Genomic DNA, 17,652 nt, shown 5'->3' on the forward strand with positions numbered 1-17,652 from the left:
ACTCTGGGAGAAGCAAGAAAGCAAGGAACATACAATACTCATGAAACTACAACTGAAGTGACATCTCTATTTCTTATAATTGTCATTTATTGTTTTGAACACAAACTTAAAGCACTCTCTACAAATCTTACAGTTCAGGTGTTTGAAAAAGAACTCCCTAGTTTTAAGAATATATTTAATGGGGGAATTAATCAAAAATTACATCAGTGAGTACATATCATGAAAGAGAATTCCTTCAAGTTTTGTTTGATGTTAGTTGACTCAACGTGGGATCCATTTGTTGCCCTGCACATGTTGAGACGATATTCCACTCCTCGCTGTGTATTCACCAACATTTCAGGTGTAACTGTCCCAACTGCCGCGACCATTCTTACCTGTAAATGATTGATGTCTCTGATCTTCCCACTGCATACAACATATTTTCTGTGGCCCCAAAAGAAAAAGTCCAGTGGGGGTTAAGTCTGGGGTTCGTGGTGGCCAACGTATTGGGTCAGCTCTGCCTATCTACCTTCCTGGGTAGCAAGTGTCAAGTGCTGCATGCACATGGTTACTGTAATGAGGTGGGGCGCCATCTTGTTGGAAAAACACAAGCCTCTTTTCCGCCACAATATCATCCATTTGGGGAAATATGTGCTCTGTCAACATGTCACAGTAAACATACTCATTTATTGTTTTTTCTACAAAAATGAAAGGACCAATCACACAATTTTCCATCAAACTGCACCAGACATCAACTTTGGGAGAGTCACGTGGATGCTGAATAACTTCATGTGGATGCCCTGCCTCCCAAATTCTGCAGTTACGACGATTAACTGTTCCACTGGCATAAAACGAAGCCTCATCAGAAAACAGAATCTTTTTTTAAAAAATTGACATCCTCATCAATTCTGCGCAGAAAGTCAACAGCAACCTCACACCTTTCAATTTTATCAGTAGGTTTTATTTCATGTAACAGTTGCAGTTTGTAGGCATGCAACTTAAGTCTTTTATGTACAACATCATAAACAGTACCTTTAGGCACTCCTAACTGTAGACTACATCTGGCCAATGACTTCTTCAGGCTCAAAACACAGATCTGTTCAACAACATCTTCAGAAGTTCTCGGTCTACCTGGTGATTTTGCTTTTAAAACACTACCGGTTTCCTTGAAAGACTTTAGCCAACGAGGGATAGTTTTTGCTGTAGGTGGTTCACTACCACACTGACATCCAAAATTACATTGCACTATTATAACTGACTCTTCACAAGCCAAATAACACACTGCACTTTCTGCTGCAGAGTACACATTGTTGCTGAGTTGCTCTGTACTGCATTGCATGCATGCACGCCTGGACTGAACTGAGGGAATAAAGGAAAAAAAAAAAAAAAAAAAAAAACAGCACTGGTGGCGTCTCAAGGTCAAGCAGACCTTCCAACTGCAGGGTAGCTAAACTTGGAGAGTTGATGAATCAGACATTTCAAACTAGAATAGTGTATGTCACTTTGTACAGATCTAGGACACATTTAAACTAGGGCATTCTTTTTCAAGCACACTGTATTTCCATGGATAACATACAATCACTATGCCAGAGCCCATGTTACTCCAAAAAGAGAAATGAATTATCGAGAAGTTGCTGCAGGCACTCAATCTCACTCTTCAATTCAACGAGCTTATGCCCAGCAGTTGTTAGGTCTTCAAACTATCTAACTGCAGGCTGTTTTGTCAAATCCAGCTTAAGTTCACTAATATTTTTCCTCTTGTTATTTATTATGCAGCAGTCTATTTCCATGTTTAGGTTCAGCACAACGTTACTTCAGGTAACATTTGTTTGTATTATGTGCCCAGATTATATCACTATTTTAAAAGTATATTTATGATATATTCCTATGAATTTTATTTTTCCTGTGCCTCCAAAGCATGATATCAGTATGCTTAACTTCATGACAGATAACGCGAATGCCTTTATCCAGTTGGGCAATAAACAGCCATTCATTATTACTCAGTGGTGTCCACAGACTTTTGTTCAACAGTATTAGGTTCTGCAATCAGTCCTTCAGAACATATTTCACTGGTTGCAGCATCTTAACCTCACACCTATCACGGTCATATGTGAACAAAAGTATAAATACTTGCTTACATATTTTGGGACTCTGATCTGCTGTTTTACACTGTAGCTGCTCACTACTTAGCTTTGCACATTGCTGCTTCATATCATCAATAAGAAGTAGCTTGTTTTCTGGGGTGATATACATAAATAAATGCCTAATTCCAGCAACATCTGATGGCAATGGTAATATTCTATACAAGTTTTACACATTGTCTCCTATTAGTAGGTTATTTAACATGTTAACATGTTCCTGGCAATGAAAACACCCACTCAATAACTCTGATCAGTTGGTAACTATCATCTGCCATAAAGGTGACAGGGAACAATTTGTCCTGATGCCATTCTTTATCAGTTCTAGATACTTTACAATCTGAATTGGACTGGTCACATGCAACTCCAGAATACCTATCTGAGCACTGACTTTTGCTGGTATTAACATGCCACATTCCCACTCTAATTCACTGCAAATGGCCATGAGTTGTATTAAATGTTTGTTAACAGTGATCAAAATCACTGCCCTCTGCAACCATCTGTCTGTGCTGTTCTCACATTTTACTATCAGTCAACTCAACTGCTTCATCCTCTGCATGATAAACTCTTCTTCTTTTTTGTTATGGAGCTTACCATCTGATTAAAATTAGTTAAACTTGCTTTAACTTTGATTACTTGCTCCTTCAAAGACTTAGTAGCTGTTTCTGTTCATAGTTGTGCTACTAGAAAGGGAATATCTATCCTCATCTTAAAGTTCCAAACAAGATTTTACTGATCTCGGCCACGAAGTTTAAGATCCCTTGCTAACTTATATGGGATTCATACTGGGGCAACTGTCCAATTAGACCTTGCACCTTAATGTTTCCTACATGCCAATGTAAGGCAAGTTCTCCACTTTTACACTCTGATGCACTCACATTAAGCATTGCCAATCTTCTGTTACAAAATTCGATTGCTTGCCTTGCAAGAATCTCACTTTGAACAAATTTCTGTTTCACTCTCAAACTGAAACAGCACTCTATTCCCCAAGTTACAATGCAAATTTTCACTTTCCCATGATAAATGCCCAGGTGATGACTGGAGTATCATCACCTGCATGCAAGGATGTTTGCATGAAACATAATCCTTTGACCATGCTGTCTGTTGTGCAGATAAGTGACTGGTGCTGTGATAGTGTCGATGGCTGCCATGCTGCTAATGTGTGGAGTTTCCCGTGCCTCTAGCTGTTCCTGCACGGGTAACTATTTCCTTGGCTCACCTAATTACTTGCAGCATCGCACAACACTGGCGCTTTTGCGCAAGTTTTTCAAACCAAATGATTGATACAACAATAATTAAATAACAACTCAAAGCTTTCTGAATAACAATATTATTATATATAAAAACAAAGATGAGGTGACTTACCGAATGAAAGCGCTGGCAGGTCGATAGACACACAAACAAACACAAACATACACACAAAATTCAAGCTTTCGCAACAAACTGTTGCCTCATCAGGAAAGAGAGAAGGAGACGGAAAGACGAAAGGATGTGGGTTTTAAGGGAGAGGGTAAGGAGTCATTCCAGTCCCGGGAGCGTAAAGACTTACCTTAGGGGGAAAAAAGGACGGGTATACACTCGCACACACACACACACATATCCATCCACACATATACAGACACAAGCAGATGGCAATGGTAATATTCTATACAAGTTTTACACATTGTCTCCTATTAGTATGTTATTTAACATGTTAACATGTTTTGATGTCTGCTTGTGTCTGTATATGTGTGGATGGATATGTGTGTGTGTGTGTGTGTGTGTGTGTGTGTGTGTGTGCTTTTCAAAATAAGAAAATCGAACAGCTGAGGACTATTTTAAAGCCTGGAGGTAAACACAGTACATCCCTCGTTAAAATATGCATAAAGCAAAGACAGAACCTCTTTAGATGCTACTAGAGGTTATTCACTACACTGTGCCTCAAATTCAGTGTCTTTCCCAGTGTAAATTATAAAGCAATATAAATACCCATAACTTGCTTCACACAAGCAAAACGATTTAATACCAAAGCAAGCACATTTCATTGGTATGTAGTGCTTGGTAGGGAGTTTATCTTTCCACAGCAACAGTGAACCATCAATGGATGGTTCACGTTCAGTAGAATAAGCCTCTTCACTTTTTTGTAGGTGATCAACGAAACGTTTTAATTTATATACTTTAGCAGGAAAACCACAGTCTTTCGAATAAGCACCGTTATTGTTAAAATGAAGGCAGCTCATGAGAAGACGAAATTTGCTTTCCAATATAACTTTCCGGGAAATTGGTGTTTGAAGAACTTCTTTCCTCAAATAATACATTTCAAAGTACAGTTTTTGAATAACTCCTTGGAGTAATAACAAGGTGAACACAGAATACAATTCCCCATTGTTTGTTTTTACCCATTTGTTCACACACACACTCGCTGTTTCATTTCATCAGCATCTGCATTTATGAACTATTCAGCATATTTGTTCATTTTGCTCATTATCTTTCTTGGCAAGTTGTCATGTAAAAGAGTGAACTTTTTAAGCGGATTTAGAGGACTCCAAAAACAACTTTTTACACCTGGAATTTCTGTGAAAGAAAACGGACTCCTATCGATGCTACAATTACCAGACTATGAACTAGAGACACTGTCAGCAGTCATCACTTCTTCTTTGACATCCCCTGCACCACTTGATGTTTCTGAGTCAGTTTCATTATAGTTATCATCATTGCTGTCTTCATCACAACTCGAAGCTCTGTCACTAGACTCCTCATCATCACTTATACTTAATAAGCTTTCAGTGTCATCACACAAAGACGAAGAAGCACGCTTACACCTGTTTACACTTTTTTGTCTACTGCCTAACACAATTATTGTTTTGCACAACAGAAAGCAGCGACATCTGTTTGAAGATCTTTAAACTATGTAGGGCAAACATAGCAGCTGATGAAGACATTGAAATGCATTTCATGGAGCCTGCCAAATGTGGATGAATACATGTCCAAGATCAGCTCATTGAGCATGTGGTGCAACGCAGACAGGTGGACTGAATTCAATTCGTCAAGCACGCACAGTGAGGCAATGGTGCTGCCTGAACTCAGTTTGTTGAGTATGGGGCCAGTGCTGAAATCGATGCCAGGCTTAGCTTTTTGAACACGGTCGAGGGTGTAAGATACTTGTTTCTTTTCAGACAGATTACTATGTTAGCTCCTTTCATTTGTTCTACAGTGTACAGACCTCGCCACTGCGATATTTGCCTCACTGCACACTCTCATCAAACAACAGGCGCTTATCACTGAAACAGAATTATTTTGGATCCTGTGCCTTACCATAGTACTCCTTTCATCTTATTTTACATTATGTATTCTGTTCTCTAGCACATCAGTGCATTTCTTGCATGTGCTCTTTTAGCTCTGACACATAACTGTCAAAATTATACCTCAGTCTGGCTGGATGCTGCTATAGTACCCCGGGACTGTTTCACATTCTTCCAAAGAACAATTCATGTGGTGTATAGCTCGTTGCACATTTAATTATTGTATTATACACAAAGACATCCATCAGCTGCACATTATGGTTCTCTAAGGAAAAGCGTGCCTCAGCGATACAGATAGCCGTACCGTAGGTGCAACCACAACGGAGGGGTATCTGTTGAGAGGCCAGACAAACTCGTGGTTCCTGAAGAGGGGCAGCAGCCTTTTCAGTAGTTGCAGGGGCAACAGTCTGGATGATTGACTGATCTGGCCTTGTAGCACTAACCAAAACGGCCTTGCTGTGCTGGTACTGTGAACAGCTGAAAGCAAGGGGAAACTACAGCCATAATTTTTCCTGACGGCATGCAGGTATACTGTATGGTTAAATGGTGATGGTGTCCTCTTGGGTAAAATATTCCGGACGTAAAATAGTCCCCGATTCGGATCTCCGGGCAGGGACTACTCAGGAGGACGTCGTTATCAGGAGAAAGAAAACTGGCATTCTACGGATCGGAGCATGGAATGTCAGATCCCTTAATCGGGCAGGTAGGTTAGAAAATTTAAAAACGGAAATGGATAGATTAAAGTTAGATATAGTGGGAATTAGTGAAGTTCGGTGGCAGGAGAAACAAGACTTTTGGTCAGGTGAATACAGGGTTACAAATACAAAATCAAATAGGGCTAATGCAGGAGCAGGTTTAATAATGAATAAAAAAAAATAGGAGTGCAGGTAAGCTACTAAAAACAGCATAGTGAACGCATTGTTGTGGCCAAGATAGACACGAAGTCCACGCCTACTACAGTAGTACAAGTTTATATGCCAACTATCTCTGCAGATGATGAAGAAACTGAAGAGATGTATGATGAAATCAAAAAAATTATTCAGATAGTGAAGAGAGACGGAAATTTAATAGTCATGGGTGACTGGAATTCGGTAGTAGGAAAAGGAAGAGAAGGAAATATAGTAAGTGAATATGGAATGGGGGTAAGAAATGAAAGAGGAAGCCGCCTGGTAGAATTTTGCACAGAGCATACCTTAACCATAGCTAACACTTGGTTCAAGAACCATAAAAGAAGGTTGTATACATGGAAGAGGCCTGGAGATACTCGAAGGTTTCAGATAGATTATATAATGGTAAGACAAGAGATTTAGGAACCAGGTTTTAAATTGTAAGACATTTCCAGGGGCAGATGTGGACTCTGACCACAATCTATTGGTTATGAACTATAGATTAAAACTGAAGAAACTGCAAAAAGGTGGGAATTTAAGGAGATGGGACCTGGATAAACTGAAAGAACCAGAGGTTGTACAGAGTTTCAGGGAGAGCATAAGGGAACAATTGACAGGAATGGGGGAAAGAAATACAGTAGAAGAAGAATGGGTAGCTATGAGGAATGAAATAGTGAAGGTAGCAGAGGATCAAGTAGGTAAAAAGACGAGGGCTAGTAGAAATCCTTGGGTAACAGAAGAGATACTGAATTTAATTGATGAACGGAGAAAATACAAAAATGCAGTAAGTGAAGCACGCAAAAAGGAATACAAACGTCTCAAAAATGAGATCGACAGGAAGTGCAAAATGGCTAAGGAGGGATGGCTAGAGGACAAATATAAGGATGTAGAGGCTTATCTCACTAGGGGTAAGATAGATACTGCCTACAGGAAAATTAAAGAGACCTTTGGAGAAAAGAGAACCACTTGCATGAATATCAAGAGCTCAGATAGAAACCCAGTTCTAAGCAAAGAAGGGAAAGCAGAAAGGTGGGAGGAGTATATAGAGGGTCTATACAGGGGCGATGTTCTTGAGGACAATATTATGGAAATGGAAGAGGAGGTAGATGAAGATGAAATGGGAGATATGATACTGCATGAAGAGTTTGACAGAGCACTGAAAGACCTAAGTCGAACAAGGCCCTGGGAGTAGACAACATTCCATTAGAACTACTGACAGCCTTGGGAGAGCCAGTCCTGACAAAACTCTACCATCTGGTGAGCAAGATGTATGAGACAGGCGAAATACCCTCAGACTTCAAGGAGAATATAATAATTCCAATCCCAAAGAAAGCAGGAGTTGACAGTTGTGAAAATTACCGAACTATCAGTTTAGTAAGTCACAGCTGCAAAATACTAACACAAATTCTTTACAGACGGTTGGAAGAACTGGTAGAAGCCGACCTCGGAGAGGATCAGTTTGGATTCTGTAGAAATATTGGAACATGTGAGGCAATACTGATGCTACGACTCATCTTAGAAGCTAGATTAAGGAAAGGCAAACCTATGTTTCTAGCATTTGTAGACTTAGAGAAAGCATTTGACAACGTTGACTGGAATACTCTCTTTCAAATTCTGAAGGTGGCAGGGGTAAAACACAGGGAGCAAAAGGCTATTTACAATTTGTACAGAAACCAGATGGCAGTTGTAAGAGTTGAGAGACATGAAAGGGAAGCAGTGGTTGTGAAGGGAGTGAGACAGGGTTGTAGCCTTTCCCCGATGTTATTTAATCTTTATATTGGGCAAGCAATGAAGGAAACAAAAGAAAAATTCGGAGTAGGTATTAAAATCCATGGAGAAGTAATAAAAGCTTTGAGGTTTGCCGATGACATTGTAATTCTGTCAGAGACAGCAAAGGACTTGGAAGAGCAGTTGAACGGAATGGATAGTGTCTTGAAAGGAGGATATAAGATGAACATCAACAAAAGCAAAACGAGGATAATGGAATGTAGTTGAATTAAGTCGGGTGATGCTGAGGGAATTAGATTAGGAAATGAGACACTTAAAGTAGTAAAGGAGTTTTGCTATTTGGGGAGCAAAATAACTGATGATGGTCGAAGTAGAGAGGATATAAAATGTAGACTGGCAATGGCAAGGAAAGCGTTTCTGAGGAAGAAAAATTTGTTAACATCAAATATAGATTTAAGTGTCAGGAAGTCATTTCTGAAAGTATTTGTATAGAGTGTAGCCATGTATGGATGTGAAACATAGACGATAAATAGTTTAGACAAGAAGAGAATAGAAGCTTTCGAAATGTGGTGCTACAGAAGAATGCTGAAGATTAGATGGGTAGATCACATAACTAATGAGGAGGTATTGAATAGGATTGGGGAGAAGAGAAGTTTGCGGCACAACTTGACTAGAAAAAGGGATCGGTTGGTAGGACACGTTCTGAGGCATCAAGGGATCACCAATTTCGTATTGGAGAGTAGCGTGGAGGGTAAAAATCGTAGAGGGAGACCAAGAGATGAATACACTAAGCAGATTCAGAAGGATGTAGGTTGCAGTAGGTGCTGGGAGATGAAGAAGCTTGCACAGGATAGAGTAGCATGGAGAGCTGCATCAAACCAGTCTCAGGACTGAAGACCACAACAACAACAACAACAAGGAAAAGCCAAATATCATCCATCATCCAAGATAATGCACAATTTTATACCTTGTAATTCTTTTAAAATGGGGGTCATCCATTCCTGAAAAGCATTTGGAGCTGTTTTAAGGCCCATGGAGGTTTGTTTGTATTTGTAATGCTCATACGGTGTACTGAATGTAGTGATTTTCCCATTCTGTTGGTCTCATAAGATCTAATAATAGTCTTCGGTAAATCGAGTGCTGAGAACTACTTTTGTCTTTTCCAGACCATCAAGAATTTTGCCTACTCTCAGCAACGGATAAGCTGGATGTAGGAAGATATCACACAGTTGCCTATTGTCTGCAACTATAAGCCATTTTTGCATTCCAGAGGGATCCATCTTTTTCAGGATTATTTTCCATGGAAAGTTCTGTCCAGTTCATCTTGATACTATGACATCATCCTTTAACATCTTTTCAGTCTATTGCTGGAGCATCTCTTTTTGGGACTGTGGTATACTGTAGCATTTCAAACAAATTACCCTGCCTTCCACTTCCAGTAGCAGTTTAATTTCGTGCCTAATACTGTTTCCCAGCAAATGGAAAGGACACTGAACATGATGCATAGCTCCATAAAGGCTGGTTCCACTTCCACTTTCAAATGACTCATGTGGATATTCTCTTTTTGTATTTATTTGCACTTTCATCTGCGGCTTCTCTTTACAGACGTGACTCACCCTGAATGATTCCTCCTCTAGTACTGCTTTGGCAACCATCTATGGGAATTCCACTGACACATTACACATTCTCATCTGTAGAGTTCAGTACACTTGTTATTCATTCTCCTGATTCCACTTCCATTAACACCTCAGGTAGACACATGCCCTTGGTGATTTGTTTCAGAATGATAGCCCTTCTCATTCCATTCACTTTTATTCTTATCTGTCACACCCATTCCTCTCAAGGTCCTGTTGTTACTCTTCTTTCAACTTGCTTGTGTCTCTTGAACATTTCTCTAGCATCTTTGTTGCCTGCTTCTGTTGTACTAAACAGTTCACTTTTTGCCCCTACTCACCCTCATATTTCTATGTCTAGTCACCCTCATAGTTCTATTTGCTTTTCACTTTGCACTTAAGCTTTTTGTGAAACAGCCTTCTTTTTCCCTTGCATGCACTGTGCGAAGTTCATCCTGTGGTTCTGTCTTCATTTCTCTACGTGCCTTTTGCTTTCTGTTTCTGAGCCTATTCTGCAAGAGCCTTCTCTTTTCCTGTACCTGCACAACCATACTGGCAATTCCCCAAATCCTAATACCTAATTGCACTGCAAAGGGCTCACACACTTGCCCCGTCTTCATTTTGATGTGTTCCTCATGTATCCACAGACTTACAGTGTCACAACTGATTATGACACTATTTTCCTTGAAGAAGTCTCTGCCCAGCAGCCTGTCGAATCGAAGATCCATATCGTTCCTGAATATGTGAAAACAAAGCCTCGCTTGCATTCCACTTCTCATTCGTAATCTCCGAGTTAAGTTCCCTCTGTCCCATATTAGCGACACCCTGAATCATAATACGATCAGCTAGATTACGCCTCCTACTGTCTCTCAAACTATTTTTCTGAACTAGGCTTATTTTTGTCCTACTATGCACAAGAAATCTCAGATGATTCTTCGTGTCTTACCTGGCACTTCAATTTATATAGTCTTCTCTGTCTTTGCAGTCAACTGTTAATATCTTTCCAGGCATGGCCTTAAACTACTTGGTTTCCCAATAGGAATGAATCTTTTCCTTTGGGCTTCCTTCTGTGCATGGCAACTGCTCTTCGTGCAGTCTCTCATGTAGTGATCAGTTAATTTGCAATTAAAACACATTGGGCACCCAAAACTTGGACAGTTACACCATAAGCATCTGATTACCCATGATGTGGCTGATTCCCTGATACAATCATCCCTACCTTTCTTATTATTCAGTCTGTATGACAGTCTCATGCCAGGTGGCTTGGCTTATCACAAGTAAAATACTTCATGGCGGGTGTCTGCCTTCTGCTATGTAGCATTGTCCTCCCCTGCATTGCCATCCACCACTGCTACTGTTGCTGCTGTTGACATGTGCCTTCTGCTGTGGGACATTGTCTGCAAACTCAGGCTGACATCCACTGCTGCTATCCTGCTGCTGACAAGCCTTCCACCATCTGCGATAGGTGCTGCCATCTGCTGCTGCTAGTGTTGCGTATACTGTCTGTATCCTCACATTGCTATCCTTGCACTGTCCACCTTTCTACGATGTCTGCATTGATCTCAGACATTGCCCATCTGCTGCCTCTGCCTTGTCCCCAGGGACTGTTTGTCCATGTGTGTGTGTGTGTGTGTGTGTGTGTGTGTGTGTGTGTGTGTTTGGAGCTTACAGGCACTCAACACTGAGATTATCACCCTGACATACATTAAAAGAAACAAATATGGAGCAAATGAGGAAAACTGTTGTCACACAGTGAAGAAGGAGGAATATAGACTGACAAGCATTCACTCATCCCCATCTCATTCGCATTCACTCACAAAATCACTCATCTCACATGTCTTCAGACAATGTAGAAAGGGTGAAAGTTGCAATACATATGATTAAAGCAGAAGTAAAACCACAGAAGACCTAAAACAAAGCCACAAGGTAATGTGACTGGCCAACCACTTACATTAAGGACATCTCCCTCAAATTTTAGGAAACAAGTTGGACAATTCACAGAACCTTAAAACTCTCATCACATTCATTTGGACATAATTTAAAATAGAGGGTAGATTTATCAGCAAATCTGCAGCTGCCCTCTGGTCAGCAAAATAAAACATTTTGTAATACAATATGGCATACAGTAATCCGTATGCCACAAGCACCACACATTGGAAGGTCCTCTCACTTGAACAAAAAGTCATGCTGTTGCCTTTGCAAAGACAAGTAAGGAGGACCTCGTTCCATCAACGTGGTTGGAAATAAGTATGCCATGGCCGCAATGTGGGCTTTACTAGTCTGAGCTTGTTATTTGTCACTTATAGTCACTCATCCTCCCATCAATGCAAGATTCTGTACCTCAACAGTGAGGCTATAGCACATGAAGGGGCATGGCACACTGAAATAACTGAGGATAATGAAAAGCCTCCTTGGCTGCCAGATCTGCTCTTTTGTTCCCCATAATGGCCATGTACCCGGGTACCCAGCAGAAAGACACCGCCAATTCAGCCCTTGTAGTCGGAGGAGGGTGTCCTGTATATTCTAGACTACTTTATTTTCTGAGTGCAAGCACAGAAAATTGTAACAGACAAGATATTAAGCACTTGACGAACATCTCATCTGTTCCAGTGCCCACAAGATCGCATATAATTCCACATCACAGATGGTAAAGTCTCGAGGCAATTGGACCTTGACAATATGATCCGGCAAAACAACAAAGCCACCAACAGAGTCCCCCTCTTTAAACTCATCCATAAAGACAGCTACATAGTTGTGGTGCTCATTCAAAATTTCAGAAAATATCATGTTAAAACTAAAGCAGGAGTGCAATCTCTCCTGTACTGCAACAAATCTAAAATTACTCCGGGCTGCAGCAGTATCCATGGTGGCAGGCAGTTAAAACCCTGAATTTGGGGTTGTATATGCTTCGCACCAAGTGACTCCAGCACACACTGTATGTGGATCCGAAACAGTATTGCTCATGGACGAGCAACAATATGTATGTAGGTGAGGTCAGAGCTGCAAGGAAATTTTACACCTGATGCATCATGAGAAGCTGCCAATTGGATGGTGAGCGGTGGTTCTCCAGCCTCAGTACAGGACTGGATATGGGGCTGGTCCTATAAGCACCTGTGGTGAGCCTAATAACTTCAATGTGGATATTGTCAATAATTTTCAGGTAAGAAGAGCTTGTTGTCCATACACTGTGCATCGAGAGTTCAGCCGTGAATGCACAAAAGCCCTGTAAAACACAAGTAGATATTCCCTATCCGCTTCCCAAGACCTGTGGCTAAGGCAGTTTACAATATTCAATACCTTGTGGGTTCTGGCTTTCAGTCTGGTTTGGAGTCAAAAACAAGCCCAGAAACCTCACTAGAGTCTTTAAAATGTAGAATGGCATCCTTCAAATGCAAGTTACGTAAATTAAAAGTACGACAAGAATGATTAAAATGAACACAGACACACTTATCTGCAGGAAACTTAAAACCCTTCTTCGCAGACCAGCCCACAGTTTGTCCACTGGACTAGTCCTGGTCTCCTCTACTCTCTTGTCTGGGCACTATCCATCCCTCTCTTGCTCTCTAGGCAAGAGGGATGCTTGCTTTCCTGGCTCTGCTGCTGGTCTGCATACTGCTTGTTAAAGTATTACAAAGGACTCTCAAAGTCATTTTGTTGTTTTGCTTGACATTGGTCAGAGTAGTTTCAGTATTCCAGAAGGATCACCTATTGCAATAACCCGTGGCAAGGCAATGAGAACACACTAATCCATGACCATCTCCACCATATAACAGCACAAAATATTTATGTCAAGTCCAGCATATGATCTAGATGCTAAATGACATGGATACTGAGAAAGATCCATTCAGTTAGATAATGTGGTGATGGCTAATTGAATGTTTTGAAGGAATTATGGAACACAGTCAGGAAATATACAAACAAAAGCCAACACTTGAACAACAGTCTCTAATCCTTGTCTGAGCAAAACTAAATGAATGAATGAAAGTACACAATTCCTAACTGTAAAGTTCCTCTGGAGGGACGTATGAGGCTAAGTTTGAACATGAGCAGAGCCAGAGTGAATACTGTATGTCCTGGCCCCATGCATAAAATTGATGGCAGGTTATTCGTAAAATATCATATCCCAGAACTTTGCTCTTGTTTCAGTTTTATCTTTGTTCTCTAAGTGACACAGGTCCATCTAAGACAAATGTGAACTCCTAACTACTCTGTCGGACACCTCTGCCTCTGTCTTTATACTGTGTGGCAGACCATGTTCCACTTTACATATAGGTGTTTCCGGTCACTGTCCTATGAGGCCTGATGTGAGTGTACATGGTCAGTATTCTATACCAACAATGCCCTGCCACACTTAGCAGCTTCTTCATGTGATTCCATATGAGCTCCACCTCGGCAATTGGCCATGCCTACACGAACACCTGGTATTCTCTTTTACTCTCAAGCGAAATCATTTTTCTGGTTTCTGCCCTTTTTATTTCTGGCATTGCATTATCCCTACATGAAACAGTACTTCCAAACAGAATAATGACTGTTGAAGTCAAAAAAGGGAACTGATGGCTACCGATGAATATTATAGCTAGAGGTCACAATTACGATTCATGGAACATGCAGCTAACTAACTAACTAACTTAGCATCATGTGAAGACCAAAGAACTGTGGGCAGTCTGTATACATTTACAATTGTCATTCCTCCTCTTCTGATTGCTATTATGTGTATGTCATCATCTGTTGACATTGTTAATGCAAATACTTCTTGAATGTCAGTTCACATATACATTACACTTGCATAAAATTGATGTCAGGTTATTCGTAAAATATCATATCCCAGAATTTTGCTCTTGTTTCAGTTTTATCTTTGTTCTCTAAGTGATATTCTTGGATAAGTAGTAAACCCATCTTATATTTGCATGAGAGGTTTAAAACATATTGGTATTTAGATTTGCTTATGACCTCTTTGTTCAGTTGGATGCTTCATCCTATTTCTATTGTTAGATTGTCCATATCTTAATCTGAAATATTTTCAGTGTGTGTTGTGGTCATGAGATCAACAAATGTTGGTTGATTGGCCACCACTTATTCTTGCTTATTTCCCACCATCTAGTGGACACGTGAACAGCAGTCTGAAGCTAAATCCAACAGATGTGAGTAGTGATTATCTCTCCATTGATTCATTCGGACAAGAAACATTTCTATGATGTTGATGCATGGAGTCTCCATTAAAATGACCTTGTAAGCACTGTACAAAATCACACAAGTGTAACGAGTTGAGTGTTTATTTACTTTTGAGCACATAGTTTATTGTGATAACAAGCTTTTTCTATTCAGCATGGTTGGTCTGAATATGAAACTTGTGTAGATATTGCACGGAACTGTGATATTTAATAACAAGTAAGAGTGAGACAAAACTACTTTTGTGTAAGATATACAGAATGCCCCAAATCTGTAGGGTCAAAATTATACTGTTGGTGGAGGATCCCAAACTAAGTACTCTTAGATAAGGACCTAAAGTTTGGAATAATAATATTTAGTTGTTTATTGATATAAATCACTCACACTTTATTGCAAAGATTTTAAGTCACAGGAACTGTTCGAAATGACAATTGCTAATTTCAATGCATACAACAATGCATAAATTTTGATGCACTCTTTCAAAATATCCCTGTTGTCCGTGGTTTAATGAGACAGGCAGCTAGAACGCTACTAATAAGTTTCTCTTCTGCTTCTATTGGAGTTTAAAACACCAATGATTTCCTATACCCAAAGAAATCGTTGGAGAAAGATCTGGTGATTACACTGGCCATGGGACAGGACCTCCCTTTCCAATCCCATGTTTAAAATATGTGTTGTGCAGGTGCTCACTCTCATTAATGCTGAAATAGGATGATGCATTGCAATGCTGAAACAACATATTGGGGACAAGAAGTGATACCGTTTTTTAACAACCAAGGCTACACATGTCAAATGAACTACAGGTAACTGCAAACAAGGTCCATCTTTCACGCTTGTGATAGAGTGAATACCTGTTAGTGATCTGAGGTAAGCATGGCATATTGATTTTCACTACTACAGATGGCAGCTGAAACCACCACTGCAGTTGAGGGAGGCATCATTAAAGAACAATGCAAACTCTTATGAAGTTCGATACTGCATTACTGTGCTAAATAATCCACTGACAGAACTAAACACTGAGAACAAAATCATTTGATCGCATTTTTATTGACATAAAAAACACATTATTGATCACTAAGGTGTAATTGGCACTCTACCAGTAATCTTCACACTGTATTCTTCGGACTGTGAAATTCATAGGCAAGCTGATTGGTTCTTATTATTGAATATTATTCAACGTGTTGCAATGCCACCTCCACAAATTATATTGTGTGAACAATTCTTTGTTGAGAACCTTAGGCAGTCCTCTGTGGCTTGTACACACCATTTAATTGTAAGTTTCTATGCCCTGTGCTAATTTTCTTGTAAGTACAATAAAACCTTTTACTGGGTGGTGATGACCTCATCGTTTACTGTCCAAAACCACTAGACATCATCATCATTATCAATACACATTGTGTAAATTCCCTCTGAACATTCTGTAGCATTGCTACCTAGTCTTAAGTGACATTTGTAAGTAGGTGCCATGGAACATTGTGTTAACTACCGCTAGCCAGTAAGCACAGTGGGACAACACGCAGTTTATAGAAACATGTATGCAAAAGGATTGTGAGATGTATTAGCCATGCTCTGGGAAACCTGCGCTGCACAGTGGTAATAGAGTGCATAGGAGAGTGTCACCACACCAGAGCTATAGCTATGTTATAAGCTATGTGATGAAGCCAGGCAATACTGCAATAAGTGTGCACCAGGGCAGTATCAATAACTGTCAATTTTGAGACAAAGGTATTCAGAGCTCAACAGTACTATTGTGATACCAAAGTTATGACATCAGAGACCCGACACAGCGAGAAGAAGAAGCGTGTTGCTGATGTCTGAGCCTTGGCCTATGATGGGTGCCTGGCTCACTTCCCAAGTCTGATGTCAGAATCACTGGATGCTGATGCATGTATCCTCCATCTAGACTGGGGGACAGCTAACTGCTGTCTATCACTGATCACTGTGCCGAAGTGGGAGGTGTTCACCTCCCACTGATGATGGAGAAATGTTGTCATTAAAAGCAACAAGATGTCATCTCAAGCACCAGTCAGTCACTGGGTCCCTCTGGCTCACCACTCAGCTGCACCCTCAGCCAGTCAGCCCATACAATTCATCTAGTTTTTAAGACAATATATCCCCCTATACCGTACAGAAATGCATTTCCACAAATTGTGTAATGAGTAATGCTCCCTTTGACAGACAGTCATGTATTGTAAATAGTAGTAAACTCCATCATCAATATATCAAAGACAATCATGTATACTTTTTAAATTTGGTACCATCAATGTCTACATGGAACGTATTATTTGTTCTGAAACATAAGCAATTTGCAAATGTGTACCTCTCACGATTATTCATTCAAGACTTTGTTGTGACTGAAAAGTGTATTTCTGATGATTTGTTCAAAATACAAAGTTTAGGATGAAATGGCTGTATTTGTGCACACAGAGGCCAGTAAAACATAACATAAATACATTTATTAAATAAGCAAAGGCTCCACCAAACATTACTGCAGTCCAAAAATAAAAATGTCTAGTTTTCAAATCTGACGTATTCTACACTAAATTTTGCCCGTTTTGCTTATAATATGTGCCTGTAAGTTCTATAAGTCTTGCTGATTAGTATGAGTTTGTGTATGTGAGGATATTTCTCCAAAACTCTTACCACTGCTATCACTTCATAGCAGGATGCAGGAAATGGTTGTTATAGAAATGAAAGTAAAACATGGAAGTTCTGCAGTGTCAAATTTAATTTGATGCTTTGGAAAGATATTTTTTGTTGCAGATGTTTCAGACTGATTATTACAGTTAGTTTAAAATTACTGACAATAGAATGTTGAGGTATCTTCTTGCTTGAAAGCTCCCATGTTCTTGACAAT

General features: G+C 40.0%; 1 protein-coding gene across 6 annotated transcripts in view; it reads right to left on the reverse strand.

Moving 5' to 3' along the window:
• Nucleotides 1–17,652, reverse strand: part of LOC126473250 (ribonuclease 3) — a 313,037-nt gene that overhangs the window by 192,244 nt on the left and 103,141 nt on the right. The gene's annotated exons all lie outside the window — the stretch shown is intronic.

This window comes from Schistocerca serialis, chromosome 4 (genome assembly GCF_023864345.2).
Source record: "Schistocerca serialis cubense isolate TAMUIC-IGC-003099 chromosome 4, iqSchSeri2.2, whole genome shotgun sequence".
Lineage (NCBI taxonomy): Eukaryota > Metazoa > Arthropoda > Insecta > Orthoptera > Acrididae > Schistocerca > Schistocerca serialis.